Source organism: Passer domesticus, chromosome 3, assembly GCF_036417665.1.
Source record: "Passer domesticus isolate bPasDom1 chromosome 3, bPasDom1.hap1, whole genome shotgun sequence".
In the NCBI taxonomy this organism is placed as follows: domain Eukaryota; kingdom Metazoa; phylum Chordata; class Aves; order Passeriformes; family Passeridae; genus Passer; species Passer domesticus.
In genome coordinates, this window is record NC_087476.1 from 64,237,350 (window position 1) to 64,249,378 (window position 12,029).

Here is a 12,029-nt window from a genome sequence, read left to right on the forward strand (position 1 = left end):
GTACTAATTTAATGGAAATAATCCAAATTCTTATGCAGACATTCCCTAAAATTTGCAGGTATCAGGTCTGGTCCCACTCCCAGCTGTAAAACAGGCTTTTGGAACCAATCAAGGGTGCTCAGATGCTGTTCAGAAGGTATTTGCAAGAAACTCATGGCAAATTAATTGCAGAATAATTCACATAAATTATTGTCTGGGTAATTTTAAATAATGAATCAAGCAGGAGAAAAGGACACATTATTACATAATTTGTTCCATCCTAACAGAAACATTAATAATGTTCCATAAGGGTAAAATAAATTGCACTTAGAGACTATTAAGTCCCATCTCAAAGCCCACTGAAGGCAGCAGGAATGCTCCTCCAGGTCTGGTACGGACAGAATATGTAAGAGACTGAAGCAGAAGATGGACTAGGAGATGGGCTGTGTAACAAATCTATTTCCAAGGCAGATATGAATGTAAGGAATGATGGGATCTGCAGGGAGGGCAGCTGGCAATAAAATCGTCCTTTGAACTGTCCTCCAGTTCCATCCTTTGAAGACCCCATTCTGGTGTCCAGTGAGCTCTGCAGACCTTCCATATGATATTGGAAAGTTGCTCCTGATGGCTAGAAGCCTTTGGAGGCTGAAAGAGGAGGAAGGGAGGAAATGACCTTGGAATCATGTGTGGTGCTGTGATGCAGGAGTCCAGACCTGTTTCCAGCTCTGTTGCTGCAATGCTGGAAAACCGTGGATGGATCAGATTTTGCTTCTCCTTCTGTAAAGCAGAAACAGTGGTGGAATGCAAAATAGGCTTGTGGATGCAAAATAAGCTGGTTAGAGAGATTCCAGGCAATCACTGTGAATTTTCCACCTGAAATAATCTGGTTTAATCTTTTTTTTTTTGGAGGTTTTTTTTCCTGCATTGCTGATTTTGCAGATCTGCAGCTATACCAGCAATTGCACTGATGCCACAGAGGGGAGAAGGTTTTATCAGCATGAAGACAGGGGCTGAAATCTTCTTTAGTAAAGGTACTTGGGGCTACTTTGTAGAAGGCCTACTTAAATAAGAACTCAGAAAAAAGTGAAGCCACTGTGGATGAGTTTGCATGTAGGACAAGAAGTTTGAATTGATATTAATTGTTAATTAAAAAACCCCAAAGATAAGGTGGTTTTGCTATGTTAGAATGTTTGGGTTGCTTGTTAGAATGCTTTCTGGTTAGTAAACCATCTGCCAGACTAAAATATTATAATAATAAAACTACTGTAATGTGATTATTAAGTACAAGGTAAAGTTGATTTTAAATATGAATGCTTGCAACATGAATAAGAGATACACACCTGAAAAATGTACTTTTTGGTAGGAAGAAAAATGTTTAGGAAATAAAATGTAAAACAGATATCATTAAACATAAATTACTCACTGAAATAGGACTGTTAGAAAAACTCTTCTTGAGGTGATGAAATATATTGCCAGATTCCTGGAGTTGTGGGTCTGGGTTACAAAGATAAGCAAAGTGCCTTGAAGGAAAGCTATTACTTTGATCCTGTACCCACAGTACTTTATCTCTGCCCCTTGCTTTCTGCTGAGGAAGACATGTCAGCTTCTGCAGTAGATTCAGGTTTTGTGGCACACACAACCTTCCTCATCCACTTCTCCTGGGGCAATAATATTCATAAGACATTCATTATCTCCATGGAACAGGGCTGCACACACTGAGGGAAGTTCAAAAGGCTGGTGTGGCTTAAGCAGATTCTTACACTGACCCCCTGCACACAGGCAGGAGGTGGAAGTTCTTGTTGGCCAACTTCTGCCCTCCCTCCTATCTCTGCTTCACTTGGAAAGAGAGACCAGGTTTGAACTCTTAGAAGGTACTGGCAGGCCTTCAAAAGTGTGCAAGTGTGTGCTAGCTTACCATTGTGTTTGGGGCACACCTGCAGGAGCCCACTTGCCATTGTCCCTCTCAGGAGTAAGACACATCAGTGCTAACATCACCCTGGTGCTTCTTGGAGGTGCTTCCTTCCTTCTTGGAAGGAATTTTCAGTCACTACGGAAAGCGAGTGTGGCAGTCCCTTGGAGGAGGATATTTCTTACTTACCCATGTCCAAAAGCACATTCCTAGGCTGCATCTGACCACATGGGGAGGATGAGCAATGACAGAGCCTCAGACATGTAGAGACAGGTAAGTTTGTGTCCCATGTACAGTTATGTACATGATTGTGGGTAGGGAGAGAGTTGGGGGAAAGAGAAACAGAGTTGATAATTAAAGAAAACTCAGTTTGCTTTGGATCCTGACTATCATGGGCATCTCTTGTTTCTTCAACCATCTTCAAAGCTAACTCACACTATTTCAGCCCAGGCCAACTCAAGCCAAGGTACTAGGTAGCAGATACACACAGGCAAATTAATTTCTCCTCATTCTCTCCTATTTTTTATATCTGAACTTTCAAAGGGCTCTCTTGTTATACCAGAACCTGAAACACAGACTTTGACCCCCAGATCTCTATGGGGCTTTAAAAATCCCTTTAGACTGCTTCACTCACCTCCTTTTTTAATATGTTCCTGGCAAGATTAGAAACCATACTTCCTGCTATTACACAGGAAAAAGATATAGCTTCTATACTCTGTTTTGTGAGAAAACTATCTGACCTGCACTTCTATTATGTAACATTTTGTAATATCACTCTAGATGGGAGTGAAATCATCTGGATTAAGCACACTCTTAAAATATTGAAAAAAAAATTTGCTATGTGAATTGAAAGCACATCTGGAGAACCTCTGCAGCAGTTAATGGAGAAGACATGGGGTGATCACATGTTAAATTACTGGTACTTTCAGTCCTTGGTAAGCAGATGGGAGGAAGCAGAGAACTGCTAGGGCTCCTGAGAGCAGTGCTCACTGTTGTGATCTGAGAGTGCCCCTGACTTCAAACCAGCTCTTCAAAGCCAGTTTTTGAAGGTGCAAATTCAGGACAATGATATGTTCTTGCTTTTGTAAAGAATCTTTTGGATCCATGGGTTAAAAGCTGCTCGTTACTATAATTATTCTTTTTGTTAGTACACATATGTAGACTCTAACTAACTTCAGGTTGTTTTAATGATTAATAACTAACATGACAATGTGATGGCTGCAGTACTCTCTACTGGCTATTAATCTACAAAATCAAGATATACGCCCATCATGGAAAGTTTGCACCAAGGTTTACAGTTCCTCTTAGGAAGACATCTTAGGTGTCAAGCTTGCAGGCCTTACAGAAACAGAGACCATACAGTCACGATCACATTGCTTATCTTGTCTGATCAGCCGAAGCAAAGGCTCTCTGAGCCCAGGGAGTGTGAATCACAGAAAATCAAAATCCATTAAGTTGCAATACATTCAAGCTGTAATTGCTGCAGATTAGAATTCAGCAGAGAACTTTGCATAATGCCAAGAAGTGACCTTTTTCTGGGGTGCTCTCCTGCAATTGTTGGGACCTTGTAACAAATGCCTAGTGCCATTTAACGAAGGAATGACATATCTCTGATATGCAAATTTTTACAGCACAGCAATTAAGCGGTTTAGAATTTTACGACAGTGTTTGGGCTTTATACAACAAAAAAAGGGCCAATAAAGGGCTGTGATGGATGGGCTAATCCCCACTGGAAATATACCATGTAATCTCATGGAGACAATGCATTATGGATAGCATTGTGATTATTGGTGGTTAATATCTCCCCCTTCTCCTCCCACCCTCCCCTGCCCGCAGCCTCCCCCTCCCCTGCTCCCCGCCTGATGAAAACTGCATGGCTGCCACATTGTTGGGGGCACAGGCCTGGGATACAGATGGGAAAGTTGGGCCATTGCAATCTGCTGCACGCACGGACGACAGTGAAAAGGGGGCTTGCAGCGAGGCAGCTTGTCAGCAGGGGACAGGGCTGGGGTCCATATGCCTCTCTTCTTCTCCCTTCTGTCGCCGAGTCTGCTGCCGCATCCTGCTGTCGGGGGACACTTTAATGATGAACATGTTTTAAACAGTTTTGCTTACCTAGCGACAGCTTTTCAAGGAAGGGGAGCTTAATTAGACACCTTCCGCAGTTTTGGTGGGTTGTATTTTTCTGTGGGTGTCTGTCTGTCTGTCTGTCTGTGGGTCCATCCACTGGCCTCCCCCCTGCAGCCGGGCACTGGGTGCAGCTGCGGTCCTTGCGTCTCGCCAGCCTCCACCTGCCACAAAGGGCACATCACTTTGGCTGCACGTGCCTCTCGCTGGCCACCCCTCTGCTCCCTGCTTGCAGCTTTTATCTGAGCTCTGCTCTGGGGCTGGCAGAGGAGTTGTAGCAGGCCTGCGCTTCACATGTAGAATCTGCACAGTTCCAAGCATGGTGAGAGTGCTGTGATAGAGGCTGATCCTGAAGTGTGAGGATATTTGCTTTGGACACATGATTGCAAGATAAGTGTTGGGATTTTAGCTACGTTTTTGAAAGCAGCTTGTAAAATTACCTTGTAAAATTAGAAGGAAAAAACATCTCTGGCTGCTCTTTGGAGTGCCAAAGTAAAGTAATTTAAAGCCTGAAGACACTGTCTTGCTATTTGTTAATTATCTTAAAAACTCAAATAAAGCTTGTTGTTTGTTTTTCTTTTTCCTTGATCTTTTATACCCTTGATTAGAGCTGCTACTGAAGTACTTTTTTTTTTTTTAAAGTACATAATAGGGGACTGGGATAAATTGATTCAGTTGTTTCTTTAAAGTATTTCTTAGGTGACCAGAAATTTCATTAGTATATATTGTAGCCAAAGTTAATAAAACATTAATTTTACAAAAACAAAAATTCTGACCTGCTTGACCTTATGGAAAACCCCTTGGCAGTAGGGTTCTGAGAAGCAAAAGCAGCATGGGGATTCCCAGGCAGGAATCCTTAAACCGGCAAGCCTGTGAGACAGGGGGAATGAGAGTGGAAGTAGATTTCTGCCAACAACACAGGGGCCTTCCGCCAGGTCTGATTGACTATTAGGAACCACAGAAAGCAGAACAGTTTGGATGGAAGAAATTGTTTCAGACAAGATCTCCTTATGGTCAGTTTCCAAATAGTCTCCAGCCCTGACAGAGGGAAGTTTACCCTCATTCCTGCCTTTAGGCTAAGAGGCTCCTGAGCAAACATGGTGTGTCCCCGTTTAGGCTCTCAGAGTACTGAGTATTTGTTACTTAATCACTAAGCTGCCCTCTCCCTCACTGTGTCAGTGAAGAAAGCATTGAGGGCAACAGCTGAAATAAACAGCTGGATAGACAGATGGATTGATGGGTAGATAGCTGTATAGAGGGATATACAAATAGATAGACAGATGTTGGGAAATAGGTATGGACAAGGATTTTAACCATCAGACGAGTCCTTTGCTAAGCTGGGAACAGTCATCAGGAGCCGTCCTGCTTCAAACCTCAGGTCTCAAGCTAAAACACTTCTGAACCCAGCACAATGGGCTAACTCTATTCATGAGATACAAAATATGGTGCACGCTGGTTTTGGCCAGGACAGGGTTCCTTTTCTCAGTAGCCAGGAGGGGGCATGGCTAAGGCCCAGATATTATTCTGTATCACCTTAAGTCAATCATGGGGGACAAAGGAAGGGACTCTCTCTCACTTTTCAGGAGAGGGGATTACTTCTGGTCAGAAGAAAGTGTACCAGGGAAGATCTGGTATTGTTGTGGACTTTCCATGTTGTTTCTTTGTCTTTTATCTTTGTTATTAATATAGTTGTTGTTGTCTTCTTATCTCATTGCTGTTTCCAGTAAATGTTCTTATCCCAATCCATGATCTTTGCCTTTAGGGCATCCAATTGCAGGAGGAGTGAGTAGCAATGTGTTTTTAGCTGTTGGAGAATACCATTTCTAAACCACAACATTGTGTCATGCAGCAACTTTAGTACATTTTCCTATACAGAATGGGCCAAAATGAAAACTCTGCACAGCTGGTGGTTCGAGAGTAACATCTTCGCAGTTGTAAATGGGAAGCCCATGAAACATTGGGCTTCTGTGGTATTTTTAATATTGCCTTTTTCTGCCAGCTGACAAATATATTCACGTAGGGGTCAATTTCTCTCCACAAGGCATTGCAGTTTCTGTGGATGGGGAAAAGCACCCTTGGCAGGTCAGTCATTTTGGGAGACCTTGACAACACTGTCCTTCAATTTGCTTATCCAGACAACTTACTTGACAAATGCCTAACCTAGTTTTCACCTGAGCTAAGATGGTCCTCTGCACCTTTCTCCTTGCTACAACCCAATGTTCACTTCCTCATAAGAGGGACAACTGACCACCTGGCTTGGGTCACCACCCACTGCTGGTTGTCACAGTGGCAAGTGTAAGGTAATGAAGCCTGGGAGATATTACACATCTCTAATTTCTGATCCTGAATGGAGGTGAAAGAACTTGTCAGTATTTGGTGTTCAATAGAAATACTTAATGTCACCTGGGACATGCCACTGTGGGAAAGCCTTCCCGTCACTGCCATCCATGTGTGGGTACAAACAAATGTTTATGTTGGCCACGTGGTACAGCTTTAGTGATTATGGCAGTAAGGGATGTGAGAGGATGGTTGGCACTTGTTTACAGTAATGGAAGTTTTTAACAGTGCCAACCAGGGAGTTCCAGGCAGCACTAACTTGAAGATATCTTTAAGGATGACAAAATGAAGCTGTGATATTATTATTATTACCTGTTACAAAATGTCAACGTAACTGCTGAACCCCATAAGAAGACAAGAGTCCTCTCCAGCTTCTGGGCTTCCTCCCTTGCTTGGTAACTTCTGTGAAACTTTGGCATTAGAATTTGAGTACCTAGAGCTGAGATGGTGAGGTGCCATGCATGAATCTTCAAGGAAAAATCATCTTTGACCTGAGTCTAAACAGAAGTGGAGTGACTCAACTCTTAGAACATTTGGAATCAGACAGATATCTTAGTGAATTTAACTGAAAGTTTTCCACAAAGTGTCAAGACTATTCATGGAGTGAAAAAATGTCACCTGCAAGGTGCAACAGCTTTCAACGTTCAAGCTCCAAACCCAAGGTCCCAATTGGTCAGGTTTCTTGAAGACTTTGTGAAGGTTAGAAGCTCTCAAAGTAGCTTTTGTTTTCAAAGTTGCAATGATTCAGTCATAGATATTATCTGAAATCACCACATAAGATAGTATTTTTGCTTTGCTTTAAACTCTCTCAAAAGACAACTATAAATTAAATTAAATAATTTCAAAATATTAAATTATTTCCAAATAATTTCCAAAGAGTACTTTGAAAATCACTGCCACAGCAACTGCAAGCCACAGATCACAGGATAGTGTGCAGCATTTGAAAAAGGGGATACTATTAATTTTGGTAATCTCCATGTAATAAACTTTAATATATATACAAATTGCATTTCTACCAAGATATGGAACACTTGCATCTTCAGTCAGTATTGCTTTGTATTTTGCATTCTTGCATTTTGAGTAACTGGTAGATGTCATAACATCCCAGTTCCACTTGCTTTTCTCAAGTGTTAATAAGCCGCTATTCTTTTGTTGCTCAGCAAAACTTGTGGAATCAGGAAAGTTAACTCCCATGAGGGTGGTGGCAGAGAAACTATTTTCATGGTCTTGAATAACAGGAAGATATATAGGTGAGATGGGTCAGACAGATCAGACCTGAGGCCATTTCAGTGCCCCAAACCAAATGAAGAATTTCCTATTTGAATTATGATCAATATAAAGTGTCAATTTTAATTTTAATTTTAATTTTAAGTGTTATCACCAAACAGTATCAGTGCTGTCATCTAAATCTCTGTTGTTCCAGCCCCTGAAGCACTATGCTGGCACACGGTCATACCACATGCTTTTTTGAGGACCACCAGTTCCTTCTATTTCTAAGGCAGGAACATATAAATAAGATTGTTTTCTCAGGGTAGTTTATTTAGGAATACTATTGTGTTACACTGTTACCCAAACTGCTACTCTAAGAATAACAAAAGTAAAAGTGAAAGAAAACCTGGATTGGAAGTTTGAAAAATCTGGGGATTTCCAGACCCCAGAGATGATAAATAATATGCTTGGTGTAAGTATAAGCAAATAATAAGTATGAAGAAAGCTTAAATGGGCTGGGTTGATACCCCATCTTTCTGTAATGAAAGAGGCCAAATTTAGTACTAACCAAATAGTTCATTCTCCCAGAGTAGTGTGGGAGATGGATGGCCTCACGTGGACCTCATTATCTTGGGATCTGCCTAAAAACCTGCTAAAATAATGATACAAATAAGAACAATATCTCTGGTTACACTGAAAAGAAATAGACATAATCATGAGTTTCTAATTCAAAACATAAGCTAACCTGCAATTCACTGCAATTGCAAAATAGTGAGTAGGTTATTTCTCTGTGCTGCCTTTTTTTTTTCTGCCATTGTTTTACAAGGTGATAGTTGATCATATTCAGCAATTTTACCTGGTTTGATACTTTATGTGGGCATCTAGATCAAATTTGAATGTGTCCATCTTTCATACCTGTATGTTGTTCTGAAAAACAGATCAGTAACAGCACAGTGATTTGGGTCAGACTGTTATAAGTATTGTATTTTGGTGGCATCACTAAAAGACTCAAATGCTACTTAATTTGTATGTATTGGGGGAAGAAGAAACAGGTTGGTTGTCATTTTTATTCCTGCAAAAATGAAGCTTTCAGTTGCAACATTGCATCAGAAATGCAATTTTCTTGTTTCCTCTTACCTGCATCAGGTTTCCTTTGATGTTATGTTCGGGGCATAATGTAATTATGTTCTCAGAGTTGCTGTAGAATTTTAATTACAGACAAGAAGAGTAACTTCATGGCAAGCCAACAAACTTCATTACTTCATTTTTTGTTAATCTTTTGATGTCTCTGGAGCACTTCACGTGTCTGGGGTCTGTCCTGCTGAATTCCCTCCTCCACTGTGAAGGGAAATCAACTTATGGTTAGGACTATGGATGAGACAACCCAGGAGAAGAGGCACAAAAATCACATGAAGGCTGAGTTTTAGCTCAGATAATTCCTCACTGTTCCCATTAACATCATATGTAAGTTGGGATGAATAGGATAAAGTGTTCCTTTTCCTGAAAGAAAACACTAAGGCACAGTGAGGTGAGTTAACCTCACCAGATGGGATGAAGATATGGAGTCTGAATGGGATGTCAGCATCCCATAGGAAAGCAGGACCAGATCGGACAGGCTCAACTACGGCACTCAGATTTCTTTACTTCTGCGTATGAGCAGCCGCAGGATGATTTACAGCGCTCAGATTTATGCACTCTAATTTCTCGCACTTCGTTAATTTGTCTCGTGTTCCCGAGTTCTGCGGCGCTTAAACAGCTCGTTTGTCTCCGCCTCAGCCACGGCCGCTGACAGCCGCGGCGGCCGAGTGACAGCGGCAGGCGGTGATGGATGGCCGGGAGGGGCTGTGGCAGGAGAAGGACGGGAAAGCTGCCGGGCCGGGAAGGCGGGGGAGCGCTGCTCCGCCCGGGCCGGGCCCCGGCCGTCAATAGATGGCACTGCTCGGCTGGCAGTCCCAGCCGCGGCGCGGGGAGCTGCTGGAGCCGGCGGCTCGGCCAGGCTCGGCTCTGCCTGCTCTGCGCTTTGTGGAGGTAGCTGGTATTAAAGCAAACAAACCAGGCTCCCCCGTCCTGCCGCACCCCAAAGGGGCTGGTTTCGTCCCCGCGGCAGCCTGTGGCTGCCCTTCCTCCTCTCCCCGCCGCCCCGGTAAAACCGCAGATCCCGGCTTGCAAGCGCCTGTCCTCTTGCGAGATGATCCGCTGGGAAGGGGGGAGCATCCCGGCTCCCAAAGGCTGGTCCAGGATTTGTGGCTGATGTCGGGCATCTGGGCGCAGGAGCAGGGCAGCTAACAGCCCGTCCGATTCCATGTAACTTCCTCAGCCCATCCGAGAACTCTTTCCCCTGGCCCGAAATGACCCCAGACACCAATAATAGGTAGAGAATTTGGAAAGTGCCTACATTTATTGTTATTTTGAAAGAGCTTTGAAAAATATCAGTTCAAAAAAGCCTGGATGAGTGGAACAGGTATTTGGGGTTGCCAAAGAAACTACAAAGTATACAAAATAATCAAGGATTTTTAACCTTTATTAGCACAGTGTACTAAGCCCAGTTTACAGGGCTGTGGACCTTTTCCCCACCTCACTAATGTTGCACCCACCACTGCTAATAGTTGTTTGGCCATGTTGCCCATAGCCAAAATGTCCTCCTTTTTATATGGATGTATTCCCTAAACCTCACTTCTCCCATCATTCATATGGCCAGGAACAGCATGATGAGGTAATTTTTACGAAATACAATTCAGAAAAATTGAATTTGGAAAAAACATCCTGCTAAGATGGTGACTGATAAAATCATACTCATAAGTAATACAGCATGGACCCGATTCCAGTCTGTGTACACTCATTCATAGATGTTATTAATTGACAAATACATTAATGTCCTTCAACAAATTATTTGGGGCAGGGATAAAATACTTTCAGTACTATTAACATTGTTTACTTTGCAGCAGAACCTTGGAGACCTTGCCAGAGATGGCACTCATTTTGCTAGGTGCTGTACGAATACAAAACAAAAAAAAAGGTGTCACTGCTCCACAGGAATGTAAGAAAACTTGCAGATTGGAAATCGCTTGAAGGCAGACTCAGAGAAACCCAAATGTGCTTGAAATCCCAAATGCACAGTTAGCAACTAAGTTTGGCCTCTCCTTCATTAGAAAATGCTGTGGCAGCCCCAGAGCTGCTCCAAGTCACAGTGGTAGGCAGGGGGGGAGTTAGGAGGGGTCCCAGCCCTGGCTGGGGAAAGCCACCTTTGCAGCAGGATTGTTAGTGAGTTGAGTGGGAGCAGATTGCGTTTGTCATGTGCTGGGATTTAGTTTCCACATGCAGTCTGGTGGGGGTTTTCAGCAGTGCTCCACAATGTAATTTGTGGTTTATTCCATATTTTATTCCATCAGCAGTGCTGAAATCAGGTGAGGCTTGCTTCTTGATGCTGCAAAATCTAAAGGTGGTTTTTGTAGACAGAAGACATTACTTCCTAACACTTACACAATTCTTTTCAGGACTAGCCAGCAAAGTCGTGAGGCTTTGTATGAGGATTTTCTTGTAACAGTTCTTCATTGCAGATCTTTTGAAATCAGCAGTTAGAGATATTCCCTTGGAAGAGGGAGGGAGGATGTTTTTTTGCAAAGTTTTGTCACATTGCACTCTAGCAAACCCTCCTAGATGATGGTAATAGGAAGTGCTTCTTATGCAGTAATCATCCCAAGGTACAGCTGGCATCAGTGTGCAGTGGTGAGGGCTCTGGCAAGGAATTCACTGCAGTTCATTGCAGATTACAGCAACAGGAAAATTAGTGAAGTTGCAGCACAAGAGAAAGACAGATTAAGCTGGGCACAAAAGCTGAGATTTTAGTAACAGTATTTAAGAACATGTTAGTACAAGAGCAATTGAAAGGTGCTAATGCTGTTTGGTTGAAGCCATCCTGAAGTTAGCAGTACTGAGCAGAGTGAGAACAATTGTTTTATCAGGGCCGTCCTTACAATCTGGCCTCCAATTTTGCTACTACTGGTGCACAGGTTTAGCAGTCAGGAGAAAGGATGAGTGTATGAAATACAGCTTTAAAATTGGAGGCAGCTTACAATGTAGGCAAATCCAAGACATCATAAAAAAAGAGGGAAAAATAGTTAATGACAAAAGGCAAGAAAACCACCTTAACCCCCAAATGTGTAACTGCCCTCAAGCTGTCTCACAGATTTGAGCTCAGTAGGAGCCATGCAATGAGGCAGTAGTGTGCAGTTCATTGCTCCTAACTGAACACTGAAATAATACACTTGACATTAGGTTTGTATATGATGATTTGTATTTTATCAGCGGAGCATATGTGGATATGCCCAGAATGGCAGGGGTAATTAAGTACTTCAGTCAGGTATAACCCCAATGCTTCTGCAAACTGGCTGGGTTTTGCTGAAGCTGCTGAAGCTCCATGCCATAGGAAAGTCTGATCCAAAGCTGTTATGCAGCTGCATAACTGTCG

General features: G+C 42.6%; 1 long non-coding RNA gene across 1 annotated transcript in view; it reads right to left on the reverse strand.

Annotated features, from left to right (window-relative positions):
* Positions 1-8,704: 8,704 nt before the first annotated feature.
* LOC135298123 (uncharacterized) overlaps positions 8,705-12,029 on the reverse strand; it is a 28,607-nt gene continuing 25,282 nt past the window's right edge. Inside the window, exon 3 of the long non-coding RNA XR_010360108.1 lies at positions 8,705-8,899. This is a non-coding gene — a long non-coding RNA (uncharacterized LOC135298123). The remainder of the gene's footprint in view (positions 8,900-12,029) is intronic.